Raw genomic sequence first — 18149 nt, forward strand, 5'->3', positions numbered from 1 at the left:
TTGGGGCCATACTATCCCAAAGACAGGGGGCTAAATCTTTACTCCATCCGATTGCCTTCTTCTCTAGGAAACTGAACTCTTCTGAAAAGAATTATGACGTGGGGGATCGTGAACTACTAGCCATCAAAGCCGCCCTAGAGGAATGGCGCTATCTGTTGGAAGGGGCTGCACATCCTATCCTTATTTTTACTGATCATAAAAACCTGGAATATTTAAGAACTGCCAAACGCCTAAGACCCCGACAGACCAGATGGGCGCTATTCTTTTCACGTTTCATTTTTCATCTTACCTTCCGCCCCGGATCCAGGAACGGTAAACCCGATGCGCTCTCGCGCATGTTCTCTGAGTCAGCCCCACCTCCTGAACCTGACACTATATTACCTGCCAAAAACTTTCTACTCCTGCAGGCAGATGTGATGTCCCAAATCAAGGAGGCAGTTGCTAATCATCCCCCTCCTCTGGATCTGCATCTTCAACTAAAGGATGGGCTCTTCTTCCACAAGGAGCACATTTTTATTCCTGAGCAGTTTAGAGTTCATATCCTCAAGAAATGCCATGACCATCCACTTGCCGGACACTTTGGTATTCACAAAACCTCTGACCTAGTGTCCCGTTCCTTTTGGTGGCCTGATTTATTGAAAGATTGTAGAGATTATGTAAGGTCCTGCTCCGTATGTCTCAGAAACAAGTCTGATCGTGCCAAGACCTGGGGGTTGTTAGAATCTCTTCCTGTACCTGAAAAACCTTGGAACATGATTTCCTTGGATTTTATTGTGGAACTCCCCCTGTCCGAAGGATTCACCACCATCTTTGTTATAGTGGATCGTTTTTCAAAAATGGCCCATTTTGTACCTCTGAAAGGAACGCCCTCTGCCTCTGAAACCGCTTCTGCATTTGTTAAGGAGATCGTGAGACTGCATGGCATTCCAGCAAACATTACCTCAGATCGTGGGGTACAGTTCACCTCCAAATTTTGGAGGGCCCTATGTAAAGCCTTAAGGATTGAACTGTGTCTTTCATCTGCTTATCACCCGCAGACCAATGGTTAGACCGAAAGGACTAATCAGTCCCTGGAGCAATACTTGAGATGTTTCTCATCCTTTTCTCAGGATGATTGGGTGTCCCTACTCCCCTTGGCAGAATTTGCGTACAATAATTCTGTTCATTCTGCTATCAAACAGTCACCCTTCTATGTTAATTATGGGTATCACCCTTCCTTTCTACCCGATGTACCCATGGAGTCTTCTGTACCAGCTGTGCAAGAGAGACTGGACTTTTTCACCACCAATAATCAACTCTTGCGAGAAACGATCTTAAAGTCACAGGCGGCTAACAAAAAGTTTTTTGATAGGAAGAGAAGAGGGAACCTGAACTTGAAGCCAGGAGACAGGGTTTTTCTGTCCACAGCTAACCTAAAGTTGAAATGCCCTTCGAAGAAACTTGTCCCAAAATTTTTGGGTCCTTTTCCAATAAAAAAACGGATCAATTCTGTGGCTTTTGAATTATCCTTGCCAAGCAGTTTAAAGATCCATCCTGTGTTCCACATTTCGTTGCTCAAGCCTATGGTCTCTAACCCCTTCCCAAATCGTGGCACCGAAGCCCCTGCCCCACTACTGGTTGAAGGAAGTGAAGAATATGAGGTTGAGGCTGTTCTGGACTGTAGGAAGAGGGGAGGTCGGACTCAGTTCCTCATTAAGTGGAAGGGTTATGGCCCTGAAGATAACTCCTGGGAACCAGCCTCCAATGTTCATGCTCCCCGGTTGATACAGGCCTACCTCCAGCTTCATCCTGAAAAACGGTCTCTTGTAGGCATCCGGAGGCTGCCCCTAAGGGGGGGGGCAATGTCAGGGAACTCCTGTAAGACGCTTTGCACATAGATGTGCGCAAGCGCATAGCCTTTGCCATAGAATGGCTCACAGGCTCGCACATGCGCGCCAGAGCTCGCAAATGCGGGCACGCATGCGCACAGATACGGGCGCGCACACGTACGAGCCTAATTCAGTTTGGCGCCAGACAGCCTATTTAAAGGGAGTCTGGGCTCTTATGCCTTGCTGACTGATCTTCAGCTGTGTTCCTGAACCTTGCTCTGATCCTGTGTGTTTTCCTAGTGTTTGACCCGGCTTGCTCTTGACCTTGGCTCTGTGTCCTGTTCCTGTACTTATGTCCATCCCTGACCCGGCTCCGTTCCTGACTTTGGCTCTGTCTATGATTCGGTACCTCACTGCCCGCTTGCTGACGAACCTGGCTATCCCTGAGACCTCGCTCCTGTCTACATTCCTGGTTGCTGTTAACCCTCAGTTACCTGCCTGGCTGTTACCTGTTCCTGCTAAGCTCATTACAGTCTGTTCCTGGCCGCTGAACCCCGCCAAGCTGTTCCTTAGGGACCCCCGGCTCCAGGCACTCGTGTCCCTCTTGTCCTTCGGCTTCCTCTGTTTCACCTTCAGCGGAGCCAGGACAGGAGATATAAGAGAGGCCGACCTCATCAAATCAGTCTCCCATCCGATCCCTGACATATATACAGAACTTATAGTCTTACAGTCTCCTCACTAACCATACCTGCTATCACCTTTAACCTGGAACCTTCACACGCTTAGGTGGAGGTAGTCCTAGCCAAAGAGGCAAAACTCCATTGTGGAGAATATAATAGCTGAGCAGCTTTTTTCATTACAAAATGATTTTTCATTGCGAAAACAAATGATTGATAAGACATATTTACAGAGTACTGGCTGTACACTCCTGTGGCCAGAATGGCCTTCTAGCTTAATTGTTGGCATGCTGACTTATCAGCAAATGTAAACACAGACAATTCTACATAAAATGGAAGACGTACAATAGACATATATGACTTTGACATGGCTAAACTGCTTTTCATTATTGTATATATCCCTTACAATTAAAACCATTGAATAATTTCTACCCTAGACTGCAATTCCAAGAGGGAAACAAATAAAACACTGAGATTTCTTTAATTTAATAATTTTCTCAGTGTCTGGTTTGGATCCAGGTGACTTTTCCTTCAAGTTTTGCACAACTGTACATGAAATAGTTGCTGTATTGAGTCTCCAAACATTTTCTTATATATAAATGTCTCTTAACAATCCACAAGTCACCTGCCTTTAGTTTTAGATCCTTCCAAACTGTTAGGATCTGGAATTGGGTAGAAAACGCATAAATTAGGTTGTCAAAAACCTTAAAAGATCAGCAACATTCTCTGTGAGATGCGAATGGAGGAGTTCAGCTGCTGAGACAAAATATAAGCAAGTGAGTAACACACTCCCAAACCAAATCCTATAGGGAGAGAGTCCAACAACCCCCGTAGGGGCTTCATAAAACATAAGAAAACATTCAGGCAAAAGTTTTTTCTTTTTTCGTTTCTTACTCTACATTTTTCGCTATACAGTAGGGGGTGTAAAAATAAAACCTCATAACTTCTGGTAAGGACTCTCCTATAAAAATGATTTCCTCTGTTACTCTCTGAACATTCTGGCTCTCTGTACTTACAAGCTACTTCTGATAAGACTTTTTACTGGGGTTTTTACAGTAGCATTTACTACTGGACATCCAGAAAACATGTCCATACAGACAAAATGCATACTCGTAAGATCCTGACTTGGGCATCTGGATATATCTTTTTGTAATCTCTGGAAGGGATGTTCAGCTTTTGGTAATACCTTTTGGTAACAGGTAAAACAAGAAGTGGTATATTATAAAAACAACTGTGGTGAACCCTGTCTCTATCCCATGTTTATTTACTAAGGCAGCCACAACTGCTTGTGACTGATGACACGGTCCATGTGTCAAGCTGTAGGGAAAAGAGTGTCTGGCAGACATAAAAGATCACATTTTTCCAAAGTCCAGTTGCCCCCTGTGGACCACTTGTTCTTCTCATTATGGGGTCCTTAAAGTTAAATTATTAATCCCAGCTATACTGGGCCAGAACTAGGATGGAATCTGTGAGTTGCACAGACCCATCAAGTGTCCAGAGCTGTAATAAAGCATGCTCAGTCGCCTGGTCTGCTTCCATATGTGAGTTTTAATGTTAGAATGGCTGCCTCAGCAAGAACCTGGAAGCCTGAAGACGGACAATAAATTTAACTTGGCATGCTTGATTGGTGTACCTGCCGAAGTAAAAACAAACTTTTGGCCCTTCCAATGGAACCAAAAGCCCTCTATAACTCGACATAAAATCCCAATTAAATTAACTTAAGTTTTTGGGCGTAACATGACAAAATGTGGAAAATTTCAAGGGGTATAAATACTTTTTCATGCTCTCGAGAAATGATGCTTATCCTGACTAGGAAGTACAATAGATAAATCGACTCCCTTGACAGAGAATATAATTATTTGGAATTGGCACTGATACCCTTTTAAGGATCATGTGCTTTTTCCCAAATTACAAGTCAAACTTAAAGATAATCTATTTACAATAAAAAACATTTTACAAGAAAGAGATTCAATTTTGGAGAGACCAACCAGCCGTTTCGGAGTGACATGTGTACAAATGGCAGACTAGTAATCCCCAACTACCAAAAAAAACATATCAGATCAGAAATTTCAAACCGAATCCTAACCTATCCAAACCACAAGTTTCCACTCCGGACCAACGGGAACGGTATTCTTCCGAAAGAGGAGCAGGAGCAGACAAAAAAGAAGTCGCAACAATAGAGGTTCTATGGAACAAGACAACAAAAAAAGAATTACTGATGTTGACTTTGACCAAGCTGGTGAGGGTTCGCAGACTGATCAGTCCACCTCTATAACACAAACAAATACGGGTATGGGAGAATCGTATTCATCCCTTTCTGACACTTCCAGTAATCCAGGCAATACTACTCAACGTTTAGGACATGTTAAACCTACTACTACGAAAACATTAAACTTAATACAGGGGGGGGGGGGGGAGTGGCTCCCCAGTAACACAGAAAGGAGGAAAAGGTTTGGACCTGTATGTGATCGAAATCCAACCAGACCCCCAAGTGTCATTAATTTATCATCTCACTAACTAACAACTTTGGAAATAAATGTCCTTTCACGGATCTAAGTTTCTGTCTCCGAGGGAAACTTTGATTTGTTTGATTACGGACATACAGCTTTTTGTGCGCAAATTGCTGCTTAAGTGTATTTACGCCAAAAATGAAACCGACATCGATAGCACAGACTGGTCAAAATACAGCATGAGGGAGTTCAAGGCTCTACGTGACCTCACTATTCTATTCCATGAAAACAACACGATTGATCTTATTGATCAAATTGATTTAGATAAAATTATTGACGATATCAATAAATCAACCCTTAACCCTATTTTGTTGTTCAAAAAAACCTTCTACTAAGTTTTCTCCCCCTAACATCAACCCCAATGTAGCTATTTTTTTGAAACAAACTATCAGAGATATCTGTCAATTGCCACTAAAGAAACTTCATCCAAATAATTTAACTGCAGATGAAAACCATGCCCCGGAAGGTCTACGCAAGAACAAATCCATCAGAGCCGGTTCACACTGGGGCGACTTGGGATCCGACTTGAAGTCGCCTCAAGTCGTCCCAAGTCTCGCTGTCGAGAAAAACAATGCAAGTGAATGGGAGCGGTGTTAATACACACGACTCGAGTCGCTCCGACGTCAAAAGAAGTTCCTGTACTACTTCAATCCGACTTGTAGGTGATTTGTACCCATTGATTTCAATGGAAGTCGCCTCCAAGTCTGATCACTGTCTTAACTGAAGCGAATTTCCAGGAAGATAACATACATTTCTCAGGCAAACCTCTCCCACCCCCTCCCTCCCCTCCCTCCCCTAGAGCTGATTGTTGTTTAATTGGCCACTGGAAAGTCTCCTGTCCTGGAGACGACTTCAAGTCGTGTTGTAAATCGCCCCAGATCGCCCTGTGGTTCATGCTCAAGTCGTGTCGGAGTCGCCTCTGAAAGTCGCGCTGGAAGTCGTGTCGCCCTAGTGTGAACTGACTCTTACAATTAAGGCTTCAGATAAAGGTGGGAGCGTTGTCGTAATGGACAACACCCACTATAAATCGGTGTGCCAAAAAATTCTCGATAACCTGTCTTGGTACAAGTCTATTTCAGCTGCACTAACTGACAGATTTAACAAAGAATTCTAAGCGTTCGTCGCGTCAAGCCCATAATACAGGCTACGTTCTATAGCCTCCCGAAGATTCATAAAAAACATTTAGACCCTACCAGACCAGACGCCCCATTGTCTCAGGCAATGTTAACATCTCCGAAAACCTAAGCAGAGTAATTGATGACTATTTGCAACCGTATGTTCTTACATTGCCGTCCTTCATTAAGGACACAATTCACTTCTTACAGAAAATGTAGGAACTATACTATACAGAGAAATCTATTTTGGTTGCTATAGACATAATAGCCTTGTACAGTTCAATTCCCAATGCAAAATGTCTGGCAGTCATATCACGGGCCCTGAAACAAGGTTCCCACTATGACAAGGCATTGAATGAATTCATCCATTGTGGGTTAGAATTCATTCATACCACAATTCTTTTCAGTTCGATGGCTCCCACTACCTCCAGGTGCAGGATGTAGCGATGGAGACTTGTTGTGCCCCATCCTACGCCAATCTGTACCTGGGGGAGTGGGAGCGCTCCCTTCTCAGCGACGAGGACCTCGTCAAATACATTAACGATATTATGGTATGGCTTAGTTATAATCGACGATGTCTTTGTCGTCTGGGAAGGTCCGGAGACATTGTCGATGGAATTTTCTGATCTTAACCACTTAAGACCCGGACCAAAATGCAGGTAAAGGACCAGGCCCCTTTTTGCGATTTGGCACTGCGTCGCTTTAACTGACAACTGCGCGGTCGTGCGGCGTGGCTCCCAAACAAAATTGGCGTCCTTTTTTTCCCACAAATAGAGCTTTATTTTGGTGGTATTTGATCACCTCTGCGGTTTTTGTTTTTTGCGCTATAAACAAAAATAGAGCGACAATTTTGGAAAAAATTCAATATTTTTTACTTTTTGCTATAATAAATATTCCCCAAAAATATATATAAAAAAACATTTTTTTCCTCAGTTTAGGCCGATACGTATTCTTATATCTATATTTGGTAAAAAAAATTGCAATAAGCGTTTATCGATTGGTTTGCGCAAAATTTATAGCGTTTACAAAATAGGGCATAGTTTTATTTCATTTTTATTAATTATTTATTTTTTACTACTAATGGCGGCGATCAGCGTTTTTTTTCGTGACTGCGAAATTATGGCGGACACATCGGCCAATTTTGACAAATTTTTGGGACCGTTTAAAATTCACTATGGTACACAATAAAAGTACAATCACTTTTCTCGATGTTCGAATTTCTTCTAGTCCTGATGGAAGGCTATGCAGCACACTGTTCAGAAAAGCCACGGCTGGGAACACTGTGCTCTATGCCAATAGCTTCCAACCCACTGCATTAAAGGGTTATATTCCATATGAGCAAGCATAGATATAAGCATATTAATATTGTAATATGCTTATATCTATGCTTGCTCATATGTGTCATTCTTTATTATTATTTTTGATTTAGGTGATATCTCTCTATGTAGATACTTACAACCTTGTAAAGCTGTATGGCATATCATTTTTGTAATGGATGAATTCTCTGATGGTTTGTAGACTCCGCCCTCTAACTTTTTAATACATTTTCTAATTATATTGATTATTTTCTAAATTGTCTGATCAGTAGATTTTGACCGTTTGGTGGTGTCGAGGCTCCCCAGCATGTAGGAGCCTCTGTCTGCCTTTTGTCATTCAGGGGCCAGCACTCTTTTTTTAGTGTTTCCGGGCGGTTTACGCTGCTTGGGAGCTAATTTCTCCTGTACGCATACGCTCTGGCAATTTCCACCAGTCCAGATACTTCCGCCCGCCATGCGTGCTGGCCGTCACATCGACGTCTGACGTCACATGCTCTTCTGATGCGGTGGCGCCGGACGCCGCGAGGATCGGGGGACTGCACAGGCACAAATCGCAATGTGTACACCTGATGTGCAGTTAATGCTAAGGGGACCAGGTTCATTGGCCCCTTGCATATACCTGCAATTTTGTCTTTACCCATTATCTGGCACCAAATTTGGGCCAGTCTGATAGGCTGACAAGAATCAGCTGTCCTATTTAAAAAAAATTCACCGCTACACAGCCAGGATCCATGCATCTTGTTTTAATACAAGAATTAAGGTATGAGAATCTGCTGTCTTGTTAAACACTGCATTAGCACACCAAGCTCTGCCTGACTGGTTGGTATGTACGTGCATCCACCAGCTTTTTGGATTGTGCTGCTGGCATTGTTTCCTTTTGTTTTTTCCTCTTTATACCTTATATATACTTATACATAATAATTTATTTTAATAGATCTCATCGCACACTGCCTGCATCTATCCTCGTGAGATTTGACACACTGCATGGTTCCATCCCTCTGTTGATCTTATGCCTGACCCCTCCTGTCTAATATTGCAAATTTCAATGGAATAATGACATTACTTTCACCTTTTTAAAGGGCCAGAACTATTATATATATATATATTTTTTTAAATTCATTATTTATGGCTATACATATTATACTTGGGCAGGGCCTCCCCAGAGATTCATCCAACCAGGTATGCCCAGTTCATCTACATGTGTAAATACCATCATATGATGTAAGTACTATGCACTTCTTTCAGTTATTAAATATACTGTATTTGATGTTGGACATAATGTCAGTAAATGATATGCAAAAAATATAAAGCTTTAGAAACAATCTAAGAAATTAATAATGCTATAAATTATATTTATATCATGCTCTTATTTTCTCCTTATTAGGATTTTTTTTTATATTATTGTTTATACCAATATTAAGAATCCCTGAAGAAGGAATTTGCATATGGTTTATGAATTAACCTAACCGTCTGCCTCCGAAACATGTTGGGTTCTATCCACCCCTGTTTGTCTTGATATATTGGTCAGCATTCGGGTGTGGATTTCTGTATATTGGTGAATTCACTTTGTATGTTAATTCCTCTGTTTTAAATGAATTTTGTTTTTTAAATTTGTATACTGTAATTATCATCATTTATATTAAACTTTTCTATTTTTATATATTTTTTAAAAATTCCATCCTATTATTACAATCCGCACCATCCCAGGGGCTTTCTTCTCCTACAAATTTCCAAATAAACAGGCTTTAGTGCAGAAAAACCTGTTCCAAAAAACATGCAAAATAAATCAAGTACTTGTGCTGGAAAATTTCTACGCCACACTCCACAGCAATGTGCAAATAAATCCAAACAGTGCAGAAGTATGCAAAATACATACACTAGAAAAAAACTATATAAAAATGTGCAATAAACAGTCTTTAGTGCAGAGAAAAAACTATTCCAAAAAAACATGCAAAATAATGCAAGTCCTTGTGCTGGAAAATCTCTAAGTCACACTTCACAGCAATGTGCAAATAAATCCAAAAAGTGGAGATGCAAAACAATTGTCTCTTAATTGCAGTGATATCCAATAAAGTGCAGGTGCTTTCATTCGGTGCTACATGCCAAACCTTTCCCCCAGCCTCTCACCTTTAGAGGCTAAATAATAAGCCTTTGTGTTGTATTCTTCATAAAAAACGATCCTTGCTTACTTTCTCTTTATGGCCACACCTCCTGGTTAAATGCTCAGATAGACACATACAGGAAAGAGAGGGTAATCCATAGGTGTAATAAAAATGATCAAGATTAAAAGAGCATAAATGCACAAATATTAAGATCACAAACGGCGCTAATGGTGACAGTTCTAGTGTAGATGCACAAGGCACCACGTCTACACTCCAATGTTGCGTGAAGGAAATCAGTGAGGTATAGGCAAAAAAGTTCCAAATAGAAGTGTGGTCCACTTTAAGAAAGGACAGATAGTAAGCACCTTCCACCCGAACTCCTCTAGAGACACCACGTGGGACACAATGAGCCCCCTCTGGGGTACACACTCACCAGAAAGTAAATAATACAGGGCGATGTATGCGTAACTCCAAACTGATAATCAGCCTTCAAGCAGGGTAATCAAACACATCTGTATAGGAGCTCCAAATTAAACCAGAAAAAAAGACAGAGAAAGTGCCATAGCATAATTCCGTTTTTAATGGATCAAAAATAGTAGCCCACAGAAGCAAAAACCCCTTCAACCATTGAACGTACAATAAAAGTATTTAAAAAGCGCATAATCACCAAATCCTGCATAATAGGTAAAGCATCGCACTGGTCCTGGTTCAGTCTCACAGAGACTGTCAATTTCCGGTTCCAGACGAGGCACTGGTGGAGCGCAAACGTCACTTCCTGAGCGTCGTGAGAAGCCACGCCCTGACGCGTTTCGTCATAGGACTTCGACAGAGGGCGTGGCCTCACGACGCAATCCACCTAGTTTAAATATGCAGACTTCTCTCAGACGCTCCAATCGCCGTAGAGAAGTGGGCGGGCAAAGGCGCTTATCCCGCCCACTGACTCGTAGAGCAACGGCGTATGGGGGTGAATGAGAGGCAAATACATACATCATCCGTCCCATAATGACACATAAAGCGGCCAAACTCAGCGGCAACACGCAAAAGGTGACAGGGAACGTACGGACGGAAAACTGTAATATGAACATAACAGTTAATTCATATAACCATTATGCACACCACAGTGTAACCAAAGGGCTATTAATACAAAAGCACTTAATAGCATACAATGTAATAACTTCATCAGATAAATAATCAATAAAAATTCATCATAGCTATATACATATAATTAAAACATGCATCAATAACATTAAAATGTGCATTAATAAAAATAATTATAAAAGATATAATAAGCTAAATAGTAAACAGTGGACCCATTCACAGAATATATGACATATTATAAACAGATAAATTAACCACAGTCCTACCAGCGCCATCTTGTGGCAGGAAAATATATAGCATACAGATCATCTTTATATTCCAAAGGAAGGAATTGTAGCCATAATTCATTATATAACCTACAGTAAAAATTCGGTCATCTTAAAAGATAAACACAGCTAAAAAACAGAAGGCCAGAATAATCTCATAATAAAAAGGGCAGGTTAATAATATAGAGAGGGTCACAGTTACCCACCTCATAAAAAAGGGACAATGAGTGGAACATCCTAATTTCAAAAAAGAATATTTGGATTATACAATTAATAATTGCTAATAAAGCAATTGATGTCCAGCTCGATATTCAAGCCCCTAGGGGCAAGAGTATCGGCCGAGAAGATCCATTGGGTTTCTCTCTTTGATAGATCTCTGACCAAGTTGTTTCCTCTCCATGCTGGTTTCAAATGGTCCACACCCCAAAACATTAAGCCACTCGGGTCTTGGTTATGGAACAACTTAAAGTGGAGCGAAACATTGTGGTCCTTGTAACCCAATAGTATATTGGCAATATGCTCTCCGATGCGCACTTTAAGTTGGCGTTTGGTCCGCCCTATATAGAGCAGACCACAAGGGCACTGGAGAGCGTATACCACATGCGTGGTGTTACATGTGATAAATTCACCAATAGTAAATTCCTTATTATTAGCACTTGAAGTAAATTTCTTTACAGCTTTCCTAGGCCGATTGGCCTCCCGGCAAGCTCTGCATTTGCGACATGCAAAGAAGCCATCGCAATCCCAGAAACTCGATGGCCTGCTGGGTGGGTCAAGTACCTTACATACCAACTTATCAGCAAAACTTTGGGCTTTTCTATAAATAAAGCCAGGTTTCTCCGGCAATACAGCCATTAAAACTTTATCCATCAGCAAAACATGCCAATGATCAGAAAAGATTGCCTCAACTTCTCTATATTGAGCATGATACCCCGATATGAAGTTCCATTCATGATTGTTCAGTGACCTATTCGAGATTCTATCTGTGAGAAAGAACTCTCTTGGTTGTGCGGCTAATTCACTTATAATGGTATCAAGCCCGTTCTTCTTATACCCCTTCTCTAAAAACTTTCCCTTTATAATTTCTGCTTGATCTAGGAAGTCTGTGGTATTAGTACAGTTCCTCCTTATTCTGGTAAGTTGTCCTTTTGGGATATTTTTTAACCACATCGGGTGGTGTCCACTGCACGTAGGAAGATAGCTATTTGAATCTGTGGCTTTAAAATAAGCCTTTGTTGATAGTCCTGATCCAGCCCTGGATATTTCCAAATCCAAAAAATTCACTCTATCTTTACTAATTGTGCTAGTAAGTACAATATTGTTGTTATTAGAGTTAAGCTCATCTAGGAAAGTTTGCAGCGAAGTGAGTGGACCGTCCCATATAAGTAGGAGGTCATCTATGTATCTCCTGTAGAACAGGAGTGAGGGTCGTGGAACTGAAAAGATAACTTTATCTTCCCACTCTCCCATGAACATATTAGCTATGCTCGGGGCAAAGCGGGCCCCCATAGCTACTCCCCGGCATTGGGAGTAAAACTGACCTCCAAACCAAAAAAAGTTATGTCCCAAACAGAAGTCTAATGCATTCCTAAGGAACACCTTTTTATTGTGAGAGATATCTTCGCGTTGACTCAAACTCCAATTAAGTGCTAGGAGAGCATCATCGTGCTGGATCACAGTATAAAGTGATGTAACATCAGATGTAACAAGATATACTTCCTCCTTGTTTGTCAGATCAATCTCCTGAAGTAACTGTAAGAGACTCTTTGTGTCCTTCAAATAGGCTCTTGTGTGTATAACACTCACCTGGAGATAGAGGTCCAGGTATTGGCCTAACCGGGATGTTAGTGATCCTATCCCATTAACGATGGGACGACCCGGGGGGCACTGGGTACTTTTATGTATCTTTGGGAGGGTATAAATCGTGGGAATTCTGTTAGAACTTGGTAACAGATATCTTTTCTCACGATTATTCAGCACTCCAGATTTAAAGCCCATGTTAATGAGTTTATTCAAATCAATCTCATATTGGAGTGATGGATCCTTATCAAGTAGGACATAAGTTCCAGTGTCGCTTAGCATTTCCGTTAACTGGTTATCATAGAATGTCTTGTCTAGGATGACTACTCCACCTCCTTTATCTGCAGGACGTATTATCAGATCCTTTTTCTCTTCTAATGATCTGATACCATCTAGAATATACTGGGGATTGACATTTTTTTGAGGTGCCAGCTGTCGTAAATCTCTCAGAACTAGTCCTTTGAAGACTTCTATCTGATGGTTACCTTTATTTAAAGGATTAAAAAGGGACTTGTTTCGTAAGCCACTATCAAGTGCTATTGAAGAAATCCCAGATGAGGAGTCTGAATTTTTGTTAAGAAAATATTTTTTCATATTTATTTTGCGTACGTATTTGTGCAAGTCAATAAATACGTCAAATTTATTAATAGGTCTTTTGAGTCCACACTTAAGGCCTAAATGCAAAATATTTGTCTCTTTGGGGGTTAGTTCAGTATTACTTAAATTAAAAATACCGCCTCTACTTACACCCTCCTTCTTTTTCTGGACTTTGAGTCCCGATCTACAACCTCTTGTTCGTCTGACCTTGTGTTGGGGTAGTACACATAATCCTGGTCTCGAGGAGGTGGCTGTTCCCTCCATTGCTGTTCTGTATAACCCATTGTCTGCTGTTGATATGACGGCGGACGGCCCCTCCAATGTGGGCCGCCCCGTCCTCGTCCATGTCCCCCCCTCCCTCTCCCTAAAAAAGGTTTAGGGGATTCTGGACGGCTTCTATCATCCCATAGGGGTTCAAAACGGTTCTGAACTGGGATGTGATATTGTCTACCACTAGATGTACTTGGGTGCACAACACCTTGTGTCACCCTTGTGGTATTACCTTTAGCCTGATTCCCATTAGACTGAATAGGAATAGGTTGATTTCTAAGAGGCTTAGGTACAGAGGCAGCTCTTTGGGTAGAGTTTCGGATGGGCGTAACCCCAGCCGTATTCTCTATAGAGACTTCCATATGCGTTGCATCTTCATTTTCATTCTGTCTAACTTGTTGCCAGGTATAGACTTTTCTAGACTGAAAATCACCCAAATCCCTATGAAATTTTTTAGTTTTTTTCTTTTGTGTTTCTTTATCAACTTTTTCAAGTTTCTTCACAATGCGGGTGTTAAAATCAGTCAACTGCTGGGTATCATTAATTGGCTCGAGCTGTGTTTTTAATTCGTTAATTTTCGCTACCAAAATGGCCATTTTCCTTCTCTTACGTTTAAGAACCAGTTCCTGTAATTATGGCTACAATTCCTTCCTTTGGAATATAAAGATGATCTGTATGCTATATATTTTCCTGCCACAAGATGGCGCTGGTAGGACTGTGGTTAATTTATCTGTTTATAATATGTCATATATTCTGTGAATGGGTCCACTGTTTACTATTTAGCTTATTATATCTTTTATAATTATTTTTATTAATGCACATTTTAATGTTATTGATGCATGTTTTAATTATATGTATATAGCTATGATGAATTTTTATTGATTATTTATCTGATGAAGTTATTACATTGTATGCTATTAAGTGCTTTTGTATTAATAGCCCTTTGGTTACACTGTGGTGTGCATAATGGTTATATGAATTAACTGTTATGTTCATATTACAGTTTTCCGTCCGTACGTTCCCTGTCACCTTTTGCGTGTTGCCGCTGAGTTTGGCCGCTTTATGTGTCATTATGGGACGGATGATGTATGTATTTGCCTCTCATTCACCCCCATACGCCGTTGCTCTACGAGTCAGTGGGCGGGATAAGCGCCTTTGCCCGCCCACTTCTCTACGGCGATTGGAGCGTCTGAGAGAAGTCTGCATATTTAAACTAGGTGGATTGCGTCGTGAGGCCACGCCCTCTGTCGAAGTCCTATGACGAAACGCGTCAGGGCGTGGCTTCTCACGACGCTCAGGAAGTGACGTTTGCGCTCCACCAGTGCCTCGTCTGGAACCGGAAATTGACAGTCTCTGTGAGACTGAACCAGGACCAGTGCGATGCTTTACCTATTATCCAGGATTTGGTGATTATGCGCTTTTTAAATACTTTTATTGTACGTTCAATGGTTGAAGGGGTTTTTGCTTCTGTGGGCTACTATTTTTGATCCATTAAAAACGGAATTATGCTATGGCACTTTCTCTGTCTTTTTTTCTGGTTTAATTTGGAGCTCCTATACAGATGTGTTTGATTACCCTGCTTGAAGGCTGATTATCAGTTTGGAGTTACGCATACATCGCCCTGTATTATTTACTTTCTGGTGAGTGTGTACCCCAGAGGGGGCTCATTGTGTCCCACGTGGTGTCTCTAGAGGAGTTCGGGTGGAAGGTGCTTACTATCTGTCCTTTCTTAAAGTGGACCACACTTCTATTTGGAACTTTTTTGCCTATACCTCACTGATTTCCTTCACGCAACATTGGAGTGTAGACGTGGTGCCTTGTGCATCTACACTAGAACTGTCACCATTAGCGCCGTTTGTGATCTTAATATTTGTGCATTTATGCTCTTTTAATCTTGATAATTTTTATTATGTCTTTATTTTTTTAAACGGCTGCTCCCATTACCGTAATATTCAGATTGCTCTTTAACTTGCGGAAATCTGTTATTAGATTTTGCAATAGTTTTTTCCGTGTTGGCGCAGGGAGGTGTATTGTAGGCCTTCAATTACACTTTTTTCTTTTAATCCATAGGTGTAGTATTTAACACAAAAAACAAACTTTTATTAATGGTCAAACACTCACATTTAAGCAGAGGTAATTCAGCAGGAATAGATCCCTTTTGCAGTGTGAGCAGAAATGGATCTTCAGGCTACAAGCCACGGCCTATCCAGGCCTCAATGAATCCAATTAGTTTGCTCCCTTTTTAAAGGGCTTTGTGTCCGGGAAAACTTAAGTATTGTTATGGTACTAGATAAGTTCCCCCTTCCTTCAATATATTGTTTTTCTATATACATTACTGTCAATATGAGGTTTCGTCTGCCTGTTGTTCTAACACACTTTCCAGCAATGTTTTATACATTTTTCTAAATATAATTTGTTAAGCTTCGCTTAAATTTCCTTTGAGATCCTAATTGTTTAATGTTTTTCTATTATAGAGCAACATGCTATGTATTGTGTTGAATCTCGACTGCGACTTTATCGCCAATCATGGTGCACTCCTTGCCCTTGAATGGTAGGGAGTGCTGTGGTCACCTGTTAGAACTTACCTCCACGCCTCATGGCAGGCGGGGGGGTCTCTGAGGCATCTGACTTGTTTCCCCTATTATGCTCTACAGCGGCCTTCTCTTGTTTGGCCACTGGGGGAGCTCTCCTTTCCGGGCGCCAGCGGCCTACCGCGTACACGCACACATGGCGTGCGTGGCACGCCGTGACCACACATCGATTAACGTCGGAGGTGATGGTGATGTCGGGGACCACTCCTTCCGGGATGCCGGGGAGGCCTCACATGGACCGTGGTTATTCCCTGCCATCTTGCGGTTAGGGTTGGGGGGATGTGCGTTGGGGATGGCGGACGGGGGGTGGAGCCACCGGACGGGGGCATGCCGAGCCAATGAAACCTTGCCTATAAATGGTAAGCCACATGTAGCTCTCATTTAGAACCCATGCGGTGGCCTGGATGGACGGACTCTCACTGCTACTCGGTCTAAAAGTAAGTAATGCCTGATCCCCTTATGGTAGTTCTTCTACTCCCGTTAAGTCTGTCCTCCGCTATTGGTATTTTTTTAATGTTCTAATAGTTCTCCATATATTTATATTTATTTCTAGACTCTTTGGGTATTATTGACTATATGCCTACCTGGGAGATTCCGCAAGAATAAAGTTGCACAAAAAAACTCTACAACAACATTAAGGAATCATTTTTCCTATCCAAACAGTTCAGGTAACTACCCCCTCTTTTTTTTTTCTTGCCCACTACCATCACACGTCTAGTTTGGCATTATCGTCTTCACACATTACACTTTTTTTTCACATTTACACATATAGTCCCACTTTATTTTTTTAATTTTACTTCATCTGCATTCATATTGATTCACATTCACTTTTCATTTTTTATTTCTCATCCCCTTTTTCTTTTCGTCCAGTTTATCACCACCATATACCCAGTCTAGCATCAAATGCGTGATTTCTGCCTAATTGACGGATTCCCACGCACCGTGGGGGCCATTGATTGCACACATGTGGCACTACAGCCCCCCCATGAGACAGAGCACATTTATCGCAATCGGAAGCATTGGCATTCAATCAATGTCCAGGTGATAGCCGATGCCCAAGGCCTCATATGGCACGTCCGTGCCAAACACCCAGGATCCAGCCATGACAGCTACATATACCGTCAGAGCAACATCTCCACAGAATTTGAACAGAACGTGTATGGGGACAGCTGGCTGGTTGGTGAGTGACATGGGTGTCAGGCATGACTGCCCCCCCCATGATGCAGACATCACGAGGGGCACATGCATGACTAACATCCTCCTGTCTTTTCCCCTTCAGGTGACTCTGCATATGCACTGGGACCCCATCTCATGACTCCATTCCGGAACCCCCAAACCCCAGGACAGAAAAAATACAATGAAGCACACGCACGTACCCGTGGAGTGGTGGAACGCACCTTTGGCCTCCTGACGTCCTGTTTCCGATGCCTGGATAAGACTGGGGGTACCCTGTTGTATTCCCCAAACTTTGTGTGCCAGATCATCGCTGCATGCTGCATGCTGCACAACTTCGCAGTGAGAAAGGGCCTGGAGATTGACATATGTGATGACCTGACCCCCCAACCAGATAATCCCCCCCTGCCTGAGGCTATCCCGTCTGCTGATGGTACAGCAGTCAGGAGATGTCTCGTGAAACGAATTTTTGAACGTTAAACACACACATTAAACATGGCACAATGAGAATGCACGCATGCACACCACTGTGGTCCCTAGCACACACACCCCACATCCACATCACATTGGATTAGACCGAATTACCCCGCATGGTACTAGGGAGCCGCAACGCCGCGTCAAGGCCCCAATGATGTTGCTGTTCATTCATACGTCATTCATATGGACCTGGGGGAACTTATCCCCAGCGACCGAGGGTGACACCCCTTACTGGCAGGAGTGTCACCCCCCACATTCACACACCATTCACACTGTAGCCTGCACTACTGCCTGTGTGCAGCAAAAAAAAAACAAAAAACAGAGCAAATAAAAATAAAAAAGCTCTTAA

The 18149-nt window shown here is 42.0% G+C and overlaps 1 protein-coding gene across 5 annotated transcripts in view; it reads left to right on the forward strand.

Annotated features, from left to right (window-relative positions):
* Window positions 1-18149, forward strand: part of LOC120915234 (Fc receptor-like protein 3) — a 95227-nt gene that overhangs the window by 45483 nt on the left and 31595 nt on the right. Inside the window, exon 3 of one of the 5 annotated variants that reach the window (XM_040325576.1) lies at window positions 8590-8647. The exons of the other annotated variants lie outside the window; for them this stretch is intronic. The gene's annotated coding sequence lies outside the window, so the exon portion shown is untranslated. The remainder of the gene's footprint in view (window positions 1-8589; window positions 8648-18149) is intronic. 5 annotated transcript variants of the gene reach the window in all.

Source organism: Rana temporaria, chromosome 10, assembly GCF_905171775.1.
Source record: "Rana temporaria chromosome 10, aRanTem1.1, whole genome shotgun sequence".
Taxonomy (NCBI): Eukaryota; Metazoa; Chordata; class Amphibia; order Anura; family Ranidae; genus Rana; species Rana temporaria.